Here is a 14905-nt window from a genome sequence, read left to right as displayed (position 1 = left end):
AATGATGGAAAAGTCTATTATACCCCTATGATTGACAAACTAAATTGATCATGAAGATCAACAAGTATTTTGCCCAAGTCATGAACATGTCACCATTAAGTTCCTATTTGAAAAGTAGGAGCTTATCCACCAATCCAACGAACACAATCTCAAACTTTAAAACTCTAAATAGAAAATAATAAGTCCTTACAGATGGCAATGGGTCGAATTCGGATCGGATTATGCAAAATTCGACTCCAACCCTACAAAAAGTCGGATTTTTAATCTGTCTCTGCCTCCGACTCCGAGAATCCAACTCCGACCCGACTTAAATTTCCAACCTTTGACTCCGACCCGAACCGACTTTAAATTTAATTTTGACTCAATTATCAATAGCAACCCATATATAATCAACTTCAAGGACCTATGAATACATGAATTGAATAATAGAATATATATAAGTGCATAGAAAAGTCGAAGTCGGATTGGAATAGTCGGATTCTAAGTAGAATCCAACTCCGACCCTCTTTTGACTCGGAGTCGAATTTTTTAAACGAAGTTGGATTCGGATTATTATTTCTTGGATTCGGTTCGAATTTTTTTCTTCGGATCGGATCGGACCATGGGCAGATTCGGACTAGATTGCCATCCCTACATAATACATAGCCTTGAACCAAATCAAGGCATGACAGCACTTGAGTAGTTGAGTATAACAAGCTAAGAGATGTTTGTATGTATAGTACATACACTCAGATTTAATGTCACTTGCTACAACAATAACTACAGACTTCCTTTGTTCCCTTAAAATTTTAACGCACTTATCAAATTTGGCAACACTAATTTGGTGAGTTTTACAAGTGCTAACCAAAAAATCCGATATGCATCGAATTTGTGGAGTGGATTAGAGACGGAAAAGAAATAAGGATAGGTGAGTACAATAATATGGAGAGTGGGTGAGTGTTCACTCTTCTAATTATTCACAAGTGTTAGTAATTTTAAAGAAACGGATGATGCATGATTATATCAAAAATTAATTTTCTAAAATGAGTATTTTTAAAGTAAAATAAAATTAAAAAATCAAATTAGGTAAACGAACTATCCTATCAATCCAAAATCTCCTACAAAGCCACAAGTCATGAAGGGCAAAAGTGTAATTGAAGTATAATATTGTTGTTTAGTGTAGCTTTCGGCGTGAAAACAAAAGGTAGGAGCTAAGTATAGTAAATTGATATTAAAGGCAAAAATGGGGTTGCCTTTATTCTACTTTCTGTACCCCACAAGTAAAGAATACTTTCATTATTGTTCATCTTTTTATTTTTTACAGGCCCCCAAAATGGAAACACGATACCCTTTGCATACTACTTTCCCTTACCGGCTGCAGCCGGTGGGCCACCTCGCACAACTGCCAATTTTAGGTTGCCCATCATCTCCCTTGTCTTAATCAATCTACTCATAGTAATAAGGCCCTTTTTTTTTTTTTGGTAATAAGGCACTTTTTAGTAGTAGCTTTTTAGGTAGTGAATTGTTATTTGGCTACTATTTTGGCACAATAGAATTACTGAAGTTATGGTATTAAATGACTTTTATGTCCCCTTTAATTTTTAAAATGACATATTCATCCAACCACCACTAACTTTGGCCCATCACCACTAATTTGACCTCACTACACTAACCTTGACCATCCAAGCTCCACCACCCATACCACCACTAACACCACAAACCTTGAACATCCCCCACCACAGCTCCAGCTTGACCACTAGCTCCGCCACCGATTCCATGACGATTGACCACCAACATAATACTTTCCGACTACTTAAATGAGTCGACAACGGTCCGCGTTTATATCGGAGGCACTTAGTGGGGACGACGAACCTTCAACGCCGTCGAGTCAGGTATATGTTAATTTTTATTTTATTTTTTTCAAATTCTGGTGTACACAACCATCTGTAATATGCAACTGCACCACGGTATACTTGCATGTAACATGCAACTGTACCATGGTATAGTTGTGTATTTCAGGCGAGTATACTATGGTATAGTTACATGTAATACGCAACCAAATCGTGGTGTAGTTGCATATTACATGCAACTATACCATATATAGTACGGTTGCATATTATAGGCGATCGTGTACTGTTAGCGTTTTTTTCGTTAAATATTTTTTAATAACAATTAAAATTAACAAAATTTCTTTAAGAAAAAAATTAAAATTAACAAAATACATTTAGTTTAAAATTTGTCTTCTCTGGCAGATTTGGTGGTGCGGTTGATGGCAGTTTCCGGCGGAGTGGGTATGTTGTTTTATGGTTTGTGATGGTGGAGGGGGTATGGGGTGGTGGTGTGAAAATTGGTTGGATGAGTAAGATTGTAATAATTCAAATTTATAAGGATATAGGGGTCATTTATTACCGTGGCTTAAGTAATTTCATTGTGGTATTTAGTAATTAAACATATCCCTTATCAAAATATTATTCCCTCCGTCCCTTATTGTTTTCACTATTTGACATAAAAAGTTCTCACAAAAAGTAGACTCATGGTGCAAACAAAAGGAGATTGAGAGAGTACAAGTTGTTAGAAAGTTGACAAATTTTGTATTGTAGAGGAGGATCTCACAAAGTCACAATAATAAAGATCTACTTCGTATATTGTTTTAGGAATGACTTTTTAATGTCTTATAATAACGAGTTAGTGTAATTCTTAGTTCTTACGTTTTTGAATGTGTTTTGTTCAACATTATTAAGGTATGAAGATTTCATAAAAGTTCAAAAACAATACGGAGTATATTCATACGAGTATTAGTTATTACTTGTACAATACAATGAGTACATTTTTTTATACGACAAATGAGCTAAGGATAAGTCAAACCAATACAAAGTTGACCTCAGTTCCTCAAATTACAAAATTACCCTTAATTATTGGAATAATTCACAAAAAAGTTGTCCCCCAACTTGTTCAAGCTGTAACGCGATTATAACAAAAAGAGAAGCAATATAAATAAATATATTTATGAGAAGGATAAATAATAAACTAATTTGATGGAGGGCCTTACCTAGATTAATAATGTAGAGTATCTCCTACTCAAGATGTTCCCCGCCCCTCATTATTCTCTAGTATTGTCGTCCAACCACTAAACAGAGGAGCTATACTTGGCTGCCTTTTCATTATTTGTGCAAATACATAATCGTAGTTATTAGGGTACATGAGCATTGCTTGGCTTATTTATTTAATAATTTTCCGTTTATTTAAAATTCTCCGAATGAGCAAAGGGTATTATTATTGGATTCATATGCATGTATCGTAGGCATAATAGGTTAGATGGTCTCGATTCATTTTGCAAATCGAGTATTATTGTACGATAATTGAATAAGTTATGAAGTAAAAAAAAAGCACTCAATTGACGTCTAAATCTTAAAATTAACTTATATAATATACGAAGTACTGGTATATGCAACATATTTAGAATTAGCAATTTAAGTGTAAAATAATTACAAATTTACAATGGCAGCAAATTGTGCATTATGTTTTGATGTTAATTGATTGTAAGATGTAGAATTCCGCAAATTGATGTGTTATAAAATGCAATATTGTCACTTGAATAATTGGTATAAACTATTAAAAGATCTATCAGTTTTTATACTTTATATAAAGCCAAATATATAACTGATCAATTTTAACAATTGCTCAATTGATAAGACATTTTTTAGTCTTCCACTCTTCCTTACTAAGGTGATCTGACTTCCTATGTATTAGTAGTCCATTACTGGAAAGTAAGACTAATTCAAATTTTCCACACTTTGGCACTTTGCAAATAACCTTTATCACCTTTAATTTATATAAGGAACCTTTCAATTTATATATGTTTTTTGTTCCCATTATTCAACCATAGATTTTTATAATAAAAATATTTGGCCGAGACTTGATCTTAGAATTATCTTTCTTTCCCCATTTGGACGGTGTTGATGTGTGAACTGCTCAACTAAACAAACGAATTTGGACCAACTTGGACCACTTTAGATTCTTAAATAAAAAACAATATCAACTCACAATTAATCAAAACTCATACCAGTTGTTCTCTGCCTCCCATCCTCCTACGGGTAATTCCATGTATACAACTATAAAAATATTAAAATAATACCTTTGTCCTCTTAAATTAATTGCAACATAATTATTGAAACTTATTTCAAAATAATTACAACATTATTATTTTTGACAATTTTCTTCTTTTTGTATACTACGTATTTCTTGTAAGATAAATCTACATTCGTTTTAGTTTCAATCACTACACTAATACTTTTTAAAAAAATTAAATGTACATGAAAATGACTTATAACAAGTAAAACGAGACGAGTGCTAAGATCGCTAACTTTAATTTAATTAATAGCCTGTTGTAGAGTTGTACACTACTAACTACTTGTACATCAGTACATGCTGACAATGAGAGCATTGACAAATTATCAAGTCAAAACATTGTCTCTTTCTTATTCTCCTACAAACGGTCTCGAGTTAATTAAATAATCACTCACGAGCCAAGCTAGTAAGTAAGCCACTATGCATGCATGAACTGATGAACGTAGGAAAACCTCGAAATCTTGCTCTACGTATCCACGTTTATATTCATATTCGTATGTGATTGTAGTGAAAATACAAGTATGCGATGAAGTGATACTTTAATGCATATACTAACCCTATAACCATTAGTAAGTGAAATAACATATAGAAATCATATTATATTAAAGTAAAGAATCCAATAAAGTCTATGATTTGTGATTATTTGATCGAAATCCTTTAAAATGTGGCCATGCATAGCATCATATGATTTCATTAATAAAAAAGATTTGAGAAAATTCAACACTTTTGTGAATTATATACTCAATTTGATTTAAGTTAGACCTTATTCAAGCCATTGTATCAAATTGAACACTTTTCAATTATTATATACTTACGTTAATAAGTATTTCGTATGATATTTGTTTTTTTAACAATAAAATTATTAGAGAATTATGTACTCTATTAGTTAATAAGTACTTCGTATAATATTGAGTATTTGCCTTTTTATATAACTCTTTGTATTCCAAGTTTGTTTCATTCTTAATTTTACTTTGTTAAATTTTAATCACTAGTTTTACGAAATGATTTTTTTTAGGTTAAAAAAAGTGTCTTAATGGGTCGAAACCTACCGCGAATCAACACATTAGTTTAATCGTTACAAACCAATGCAGTAATCCACACACCGCTGTTGACCCAAAGACTCACCACAGTTCCTATACTAGCCATATTTCCTTCCCATCTTCCTCCTTAACTTCCCCTTTCACTCTCTCACTTTCTCTCTCTTCTTTCTCTCTCTTTCATTCTGTCTCCTCTCTTTCACTCACTTCTACTTGTATTTAAAACTAACATCACCCACCCATTTCTTAAACCCATCTCCATTTCTTCCAGCCCCAAAGGGTCTCTCTCTCTTCCTTCTCACTCCCAGATCTGGTAAGTGCGATTTTTCTTTGTGTTTTTGGCTTTGATTTGAGGTTTTTTGTGTGTTAATCTGTTTTGATTTGAGTATTTTCTGATCTTTGTTCTGTGTTTTCGCAGATTTTCGAAACCTTTCATTTAGTTGGTTGGTTGATTGCTGGATCTGATCAGGAAAAAGGGCTTAAAAAACTGGGTTAATTTGTCGATTTTGGCTGAGTTATACCAGTAATTTGTTCTTGTTGTGATTTTGGTGGAGATCTGAGGTTTGTTTTAGTGGTCTTGAAAGTGTGAGTTTGATGATTTGATGCTATAGAAATTGGCTATATTTTGGTTAGATCTGAAATTAGTTTGGTAAAGAGGAAGAAAGAGGTTTTATTTGAAAGAGATTATAGTCAGTTTTTGATAAATTTAGCTTCAGAAAGAGGAGGTTAATTGTCAGTGATTTGGTGAAATTTGTGTGTATTTTGTCTGCTGTTTGAAATGGAAACCCTTGTAGTTGTAGCACAGCACAGGAATCAATACTACAGTGGTAGGGTAAAGGGTGGGTTTGGCTCATCACCTTCTGGAGGGTTTAGGGATATCAATTGTAGGGCATTTGAATCTGGGATGGGCTTACTTCCCAGCCCTTTTAAGGGTTACGGTTCTCCGGTGATGAACCGGGGTTTCGTGTCCCCTAAAGTTCAAACCCCATGTGCTAAGACTGGTGGCAAACCGATGAGTGAGGATGGTAAGACCTCGAAAAGAATGGTGAGGAGTAGCCCAATCCCTATAAAGTTGAAGGGGGATGGTAAGAAGGGGACACCATCAAGGGAAAGTCTGTCCTTTTCGGAGCTATGGGCAGGACCTGCTTATTCGAACTCACCTCCTCCGAGTTCTCTGCCCATGCCCAAGTTCTCTATGAAACCTAAGAGGACTGTGTCACTTGAGTTGCCTGCCTTGGAGTCTGATCTGAACTTGCCACCAATGCCTAAGTCAGCCCCGGCTTCCCCGAGTAGAGAATCTGCTCACTCGCCCTTCAGTTTCCTCCGTGATGATGACTCTGCTACTAAGACTCTTCGTCGAATCCTCAACCTTGATATTGCTGATGATTAAGTGGAGGCTGGGGTGTTAAGTACTAGTAGTATCGTAGATGTGTATATACAGGGAAATAAATTGCCTTTCAGTAGGCTAGTTTCAAGTTTAGTAGCTATGGTAGACAAGGCACAAGATCACAGTTGCAGCTGGTAGTCAACAGGCTCTGGGGTTCCTTACTGTTTAGTGGTGGTTTGTGTACTTTTGGTGTTTGTTTGTAGAAAGAAGTATGTTGTGGAGGGAGTGTCGCATTGGTGGATGATTAAATCTCTCTGAAACTTTCAGAGGCAGAAGAAGAACAAAAGACGTGACAATTTATTCCATGTCAATATGACGTGGGTGAATTAGTAACCCATTTGTCCATTGGACTTGTGAAGGACAATCTTTTCAGCTTGGTTATCTTGGTCGTTCCAAGTATAGATTAGTTCCCTCATCTAATGTACCTCAAGTTTCTCTGATCATTACTCTTAGCTGTAGTTTTGAAATCTAACATTTCTGTGTATACTGTAGAGAATTAGACTCCTGAACATACTGACTCCTTTGATCTCGACTTTCTTCTTATACTTTTTTTTTTTTAATCCTTATTCAATCAAAGATCGTCTCTTCTTCTTCATCTTATAATTCTAGGCTTATTAGTTATCTTAACTCTTTAGCCTCTTACCTTTACTTTTCATTCCAATATTTTCTTTGCTATTCTAAAAATAGTTCTTCACTATCTTGCTCCTTTTCTTTTCTGCTTCTAGTTAGCTTCTGACTCTAGTTAACAGTAGTGTCAGATCATACGTGCTGGCCTTTTTTACTGTTTTTTTGAGAGGTAAAGATGGCACAGCACTAAGAAATAGCTTGTAGTCGTGTTCTCTCTTCTGCAGAGCTTCTTTATGTTGCCTCTGTTGCAATTCCTTCCTCAATATCTGGCTTTTTAGTCTTTCTTAACAGGAGATGCTTCCTTCCTTTCTTCATCTGGCTCGTGGCAATCTGAAGCTTTGTTAAAGGTAAGATAAACGGTTTAATCAAATCCTTTTTTGGTTATGTAATTTAATCTTTTTAAGACGTGGGATTGATTGCTTTCTCTCTTTTTTTGTGCAGTTGAATGGATCAGTCAGTGAAGTATTTGGAGTTCTGCTTTTGACTGGTGCATCTGCTCTGTTAGTATGCTTCTATGTAGATCACTTTGTGGAACCGCCTGTTGTGCTCTTGCTGTTTTGGCAGTTCGTCTTGTGTACTGGTGTATCTTTGTTGAACTAGTAGATCTAGTATGTGGTTTGGACTATTTATGTTTCATTCAGTCGACCATCTGCGTAGACCTTTTCCCTCATTGTTGTGGGTTAAGCATTTTGTAGACTCTTGGTTTTTCCTTTAACAATTCAGATGTTTTTATTTCCATTTGGCTTGAGTTTGTTGATCCTGATAAATATACCCTGTTATACCATGCTCTCTCTTAAATATGAATGGCACTGTTGCTATGGTTTATTCTGAACTATAAATGCAAGATTTGGATGTGTTTGTTGGACAGTAATTAATCCTGATTCCGTTGTATGTTACCAACTCTTGCTTAGGCCTGTGTACCAGTAACGTGCTTAAGCCTCTTTTATAGGGGTAAAGGATGAATTTTGTAACTTAAATAGAGCTTAGAGTATATTGTAAGATATAAATCTACCACATCACTATAATCCTTGACATTGCATCTTCTAAATCTACCACATCACTATAATCCTTGACATTGCATCTTCTAAATCTACCACATCACTATAACCCTTTGGCTCATTACTCGAGTAAATGTAATCCATCCTCGTCGCTTGAATGATGAATGTTCTGTTCCTAAATGCAAAATTAAGGTTTGTGAATGTACGTACATGTAAAGTTTTGATCAGCTGGTATGATCAATGCACTTATGCAGAGTTTCTCAATTGATGTCTTATGCTGTTGGTTGCAAATAAATCATGCAAAGTCACGAGGTGCAATAATATTATGCAAAGGTTGTTTCTTATGCTCTGTGTACTGCTAGGAGGCCAGGATGCACCGTACACCACATGTGGTGTATAGTTCTCTGTCTTAACCACAAGCGTAGTAAAATCTGCAAAGGGAGGCATCGTATTTCTTATGCACATCAATCTAATACAATGATACCTCTTGTATTCCCGGATAAACATTCTACAAGCACTCAAGCAGCTCTAAATTTTGTACTTAATGAGAACCTCTGCAGACGTGTGGTGTTGCTTTAATTCGAGCCAATTCGAACAATTTTTAAGGAGTGTGGGACAGTGACTTCATTCCCACATCCTTAAGGTCGGGGGCACACTCTAAAGGACTATAACTGTGAAAACAAGCATTTTGATTTGTCATCAGCATCTGGTAAAGTCTGATGGCTGAGTAAATACCTTAATACCTGAAACCGTTAATGAGCGCCATGACTGTCAATTTGAGAAGATGAGAACAGAGCATAAGGAATAGAGAAGACTAGCAATCTGAAAATCATCAGCATCCAAACTGAGCATCGACTCGTCTTTAGGCCAAAGGAGGGAAAGGCTAAAGGTGGTAAGTGGGCATGCTTAATTTTTCACATTCATGTGCATAATTTTTTTTTTTCCCTAACAAATTAGTTAACTTAACTTTACCTTCGATAAGAGGAAAATATTATGTTATTGTGGTTTGAATTTTTTCTATCAAATTCTCCGCACAACTTCTAAAATTATTTCCTCAAATAGCGTGTCAAGCAGGTATACTACAAGTATTAAATCATAGGAATTACATTTTTTGAAGCTAAGATTTGCATTAACGCCACCATTTGCATTATCATTAGAAATTTAGAACCACATGCATTATCTTGGGCAAAATGAAAACTGGCCCTCTGGTTTGCGTGTATTTCCTCTGGGCCCAATCCTTCTATGATCTTTCATCCGTTGTCGGCCCGTATTATTATTATTATTTTTTTTTAATTTTTAATTTTTTTTTTGAGAAAAGCGCAAAGACGGCTAATTATTATTAGACACTTATTACCCTTTAGATAATTATATTAATATACTAAATGAACCCGTGCAATTGCACGATTTATAAATATTCGATTATTAAATCTCACAATATTTAAACTATAATTAGATTAATGTATAATAGTACAGTAAAATCCTTTAATATTTATTGATTTTATAATTTTATGATGATATGAATTGATTGTTCATAATATGTTGACTTTTATTTATTTTGGGATAACTGTACTGTTGATCATTTTTGGGCTTTACAATGAATGTACAATATTTATTACACCTGAATTTTGTAAAAAGTTTGTAATACAACTTGTATAGTGCATAACAAAATCGTAAGCTATTTTATTTTTACCTTAATGTCATATTTTAGATATGTGGTACATAAATTTTCTTAGCTAATTTATGTACATAACAAAATTTTGTTGGCACTTTATTCACCAAAATTTTCTCTCCTCCATAACAACCAACCATCATCATCATCTGCTACTCCACTTCTTTTTAGCCATGGCTGCTTCTGCTTCTACTTCTGCTACAGTTTCAGCTTCCTCATCAACACTCTTCTCAACTTTCGAACCTCAATTTTCGCTCTCCTCAAAGCGCACCCACTTCCACTCCACTCTCTCTCTTCCTCGCCGTCAATCCCGCCTCCCGGACCGCCCTCTTTAGGTTTCTGCCCGCCGCGTCTTCGCCGGCTCCGGTGGTTTCATCTTCTCCCGGCGATTTCGTCTCCTCTATTCTGATCAAGGTTTGAATTGTTTACTTCTCTGTTCTTCCCTCTTTTTTTTGATTTTATCTTGTTTGTTGGGATTATTTTGTCATTAAATGTGACAATTCAAGTTTATAATGATCTAAAGGTTGCCTAATTTTGTTTTTGTTTTTGTTTTCTTGGATTTTGATGTAATAGTGGGTCTGGTAGCTAATTTTGGAATATTTGGGTAATTGGGCATTAAGTTTGGAAAAGTAAATTAAAGGATAAATTTGTAGGATTAGAGGCTACTAAGTAGGGGGTTTTGTTTTCCTGAAAAAAAGTAGGGGTTTTTTCTAATCTATTGATAAAAACACAGTTTCAAGGGGAAAAAAAGTTGGGCACAGAGTACAATTCCTGGACTCAGATAAACAACTGTTGTGTTTTGCAATAAATCAGATTAACAAAGAGAAAGATAAAATTATACTTGTTTCGGGGTTTTCTGATGTCCTGCGGGAGAGTTACAATTCCGAGACTGGAACCGGACGCCTGTACCTGCAAAACAACGGAGACTCCTGGTGGTGGGAGCTCCGCCTCCGACGGTCAAGTTAGTACTTGATTAAGGAGTAATTAATGCGGAAATTAAAGTGATTGGGTCTCTCTAGGTGAGAGTGTTTAATGTGTGTAATCTGCTTTTTAGCATGTTCTCTCCCTTAATGAGGATTAAGGGAGGTATTTATAACCTCGGGAAACGTGCCAATCTAGGTTTAGGTTAACCTTGGGCTGATTGGGCTTCCCTCGGAAGTTGGGCCTAGGTGACCGGTTATCCCAGGTGTCATGGGAAGGACACGCGTCGTGTCGTAATTGGTCCATGGTGGACGGATCATTGCTTGACACGTGGCAGGCTCCTATTGGCCCATGTGACGGACACATGGCGGAACCTGATTGGTCTACTTGTCAGATGGTGACTGGTGGGGAAAAATCCCCTAATCATTTGCCTCTCACAGGTGGCACGTGACTGGTCACGTGTTACCTTGTGACAGGTATCGCCCTGTAACAGGCGACGGCCTGCTACAGGTGTCACTCGGCGAGAGGCCGAGAGATTCTCCCGCCAAAATTTTGAATTCTGGAAGTGACCCTTCGCCTTCTCACTTCGCCTATATAAAGGAGTGTTGACTTCGGTCATTTTCACACTTGAAAACTTTGTGAGAGAACATTCGGACCCCTGAACTTGCTCTGACATTTTGGTCCGTTTCTGCCTACCGCCTGCTCTGACTAGCCGACTGCAAAGGATTTTCAGAACTTCATCAATCGTCACTCGTTCAGGTAACCGTCAGTTCTCTTACTCTTAATTTTCTTTTTATTCTATTCTTTTTTTTTTTGAAATGGCACCACGGAAGCACACGACACGACCTAGGTTAGTGATCAGCCGGTCACCGGGGACGGCTGAATCTAGGACTAGGAGTGTCGCCTGCCCTTTTCCGGACCCATCTTTGCCCTTTATACAAAGTCCGACTGTATCTGTTTCTATGCAGAGCATGATGGCCAGAACATAAAAGACTGCCAGGATCTCAAACTCAGACGGCTCCTCCCACAGGGTGCCGATTAGTGAAACATCTGACCAGGCGCCAGATGTGGAAGTGAAACAAAGCGGCTTGAAAGCCGGCAGTTCTGAGGGAGGAGTCAAAGTGACCCCTTCCCATTTTACAGTTGACAATTCTTCATTCTCTCCTGCTCCTTTTAAAGGAGAGGAGGCGGGCCCCTCCGGGAGAGGGGAGGAGTCGTCCTCTTCGGACTCGTCAGAGGACGATTCCGAGTCTAGCTCTTCTGGCCATGCTTCTCTGGACACAGAAGAGAAAAACAGTCGCCTACAAGAGGCGAGGCTTTCTCACGCAGTTGAGAAGGGGGACGATTGGGCGGAGCCATCCGCCTCTCACCGAGAGCAAAATACCCCCTACTACTGCACGGTACCTCGGGGCCGAATCACAGCCATGCAAGAGAAAGTGGAGAGCTTTATTGCAAACCACACAATGGGCCCCGGTTTTTTGTGTTCGTGCCGGATCCAAAAGACACAGTCGTCTGGCCGGCTGGTACCAGTTATGATGGCGCCTGCTTTGGCTGCTACGAGGCGGCCATCAAGGCTGGACTGCGCTTCCCACTACATCCGGCTGTTCAGCGGATTTTGGATGGGTATGAGTTGGGGTTATGGCAGTTAGCCCCGAACTCCTGGGTCAACGTACTCGGCTATGTGGCCAGGTGCGAACTGCACGGGGTGGAGCCGAGCTTCGAGGCTTTCGCCCACATGAACTACCTCAGCCGGACCCCTAAGGCAGGCGGTACCGGCTGGTATCAATTGACGAGCCACAGGGGCTACCTCATGACGAGAGGTAAAGCAAACAAATGGAAGGACTGGCGGAGCACCTTCCTCATCATTGAGAGTTCAGACACAGAGCTGAACAAGCGCTTCAACAGGTGGAACAGGAATCTGCCCCTTCTTGCAGGCGGCCGCAGCATGCCGCCTGTTCCCCCCAAGGCTAAGAAAGAGATCCTACATAAAGGACTCTTCAAAGTAGAGTCGAAGGTGAACTCTACTTCAGGGGTACGAGAGCAAGTACCCCTGCACTGCGTCCCGAGCTTCAAATGGCTCTACGACGAGTACTTTTTGGCCGCCTGTGGCCTCAGCAGTCGGTGCTCAAGAGGTAGCCGGCCTGTCGAATACTCTGCTTTTCCGTGCATTTCTTGTTATGACTTTTATTAACTTTGCTATTTGTTTTTGCAGCGGACGCCATGAGCAAAATTACCGCCTCCAAGATTGCGGCGGCCATGTTGCGGGCCTCCATCATGCAACAGTCTTCAACCGACTCCCCCAACAAGGGGGCACCCTTGGTGGGCTTCGAACCTTTCACCCTCTTTTTGGAGTTGTGTTTATGTATATACTGACTCTTTTCTTATTTTTTAGACGGGCGCTCCAAGAGCTTCTTCTTCCCAACAGCCGGACCCCAAGGCCCGGAGGACGACTGTTGCGAGCTCTCCTGGTTCTACCAGGAAACATGCGGCGGCTGAGAAACAGCCAGCCACTTCTTCTAAAACTCCAGCTGAGCCACCTAGAAGTATGAAATTATCCTTGTAAATTTTAGACTTGCTCCCTTCTTTACTAGGTCTAATCCGTTTGTTTATGCTTGATGCAGCCGGCCCTCAGGAGCCTGACTTGGTTGAGGTGGCCAAGTCTATGATCAAGGCCGTTCCTCCAGCTGAAAGGGAGGCGGTCAGGGGTGTCGGCACCCTTGACCTAGACGGGATTGCAGGGGTCCTTGCTGAGGTATACTTAGCATATTTTTGAGTATTTGAATTCCAGGACGCCTGTTTTCTTTTTGTTTGGAAACTGACGCCTGTTCCCCTTTTTACTTAGGCCCTGCTCCGAGTGAACGACCTTCGCAAGCCGCTTGACCGGAAGAACAAAGAGGTAAAGGCTGCAAAAGCTATGGCCGCCTCTGACTGTGATAAGGCAATGTTTCAAATTGCCCAAAATGAAGTTCTGACCATTGATATTCTTTATTATCAGGCGCAGGCTACCGCCGCTATCCGGGCTCAGTTAGAGGCGGCCCAGAAGAGGAATAGCAAGTTGGAGGCGACCATCAACAACCTCAAGGCCGAGCTGAGACCTCTTCACCAAAAGATGTCCTCATACGAAACCTTGGAGAAATCCTTGGCGAGCGTAAAGGTACGCCTGGTGACCCAGGAGAAGAGTCTTACTCAGGAGCTCACGGAAAAGGCCGAGCAAGAAAAGAAAGAGCTGGTCCGGGAGATGATGGAAGACTCTGCTCAAATCCAGCGCATGACTTGGGGCCGCCTCTTCCCCAATGCCGACTTTGCCTCATGGGAAAAAACGTACCGCCAGTGTTCTGATAGATATAATCAGGAGATCCTGGCGGCTGTTGAGGAAGAGGCGTTGGAGGAGGAGGAGCAGCCGGTAGTGGCGCTTGTGCCGCTTAGGGGTAATGCATCAAAGAAGGATGCAGCAAGAAGAGTGCTGACCAGGCGGCAGCTGCTAATATTGAAGATCTGCCCCCTTCTTAAGCTTTATGTCTTCTTTCCACGGCCTGCGTGCCGTTTGTTTTGTATTTACCCGGCCAGGGGGCCAGGGCTCTGAATTTTTTGCCGGTCTTTGATGACCGGCTTCTTTTTAATGAATTTTTTTTGTTTTGCTTCAAATTTGTTTAAGTATTGAATATTCTGATATCCAATTGTACACTATACCGACTGTTTTACATGGCCGATAGTTGCAGACAGGTACAGATAGTTAGTCACGCCGCCTATGCCCCTGGACGACTGGTTGTCTGTTTCCAGGCTAGACGATCAGTCGGCCATTTATCCAATCGGTATTCGAACCATTTTAAAGACTGGATCCCCTTTAGGCAGGCGGTCCTGTCATTTGTAAAATTAACCAAGTAGGAAAGTGGTTTGACCAAGTAAACATGATTGTTACCTAGTCGCCAAGTAACTGAGTAGTAGAGGTATCAAGCGGTTGGTACCGGTTGTTCCCCTTTATTCGCCAATGTTTGTTGGCTTTTAACTCATAGGTTGTTAACCTAGCAGGAGTAGTGGTTGAGAGCCCCTGTTTGCTAAAAACAGGCGGACGACTCATACCTTTTAGGATCCATACTAAGTTTGAGAGAGTGACTATGAGTTAACTTTGGAGTTACTCAGTCGCCGTCACTCCTGCTTG

General features: G+C 39.4%; 1 long non-coding RNA gene across 1 annotated transcript; it reads left to right on the top strand.

Annotated features, from left to right (window-relative positions):
• The first annotated feature begins 5261 nt into the window (after nucleotides 1–5261).
• LOC110727476 lies at nucleotides 5262–7981 on the top strand. The gene is made up of 3 exons (XR_002512549.1): nucleotides 5262–5457; nucleotides 5563–7505; nucleotides 7600–7981. It is a non-coding gene; the product is annotated as an uncharacterized LOC110727476 (long non-coding RNA).
• The last annotated feature ends 6924 nt before the right edge of the window (nucleotides 7982–14905 follow it).

The sequence above is a fragment of the Chenopodium quinoa genome, unplaced genomic scaffold (genome assembly GCF_001683475.1).
Source record: "Chenopodium quinoa cultivar QQ74 unplaced genomic scaffold, ASM168347v1, whole genome shotgun sequence".
Taxonomy (NCBI): Eukaryota; Viridiplantae; Streptophyta; class Magnoliopsida; order Caryophyllales; family Amaranthaceae; genus Chenopodium; species Chenopodium quinoa.
Note: the sequence above shows the minus strand (reverse complement) of the source record. Positions and strands in the feature narration are given on the sequence as shown.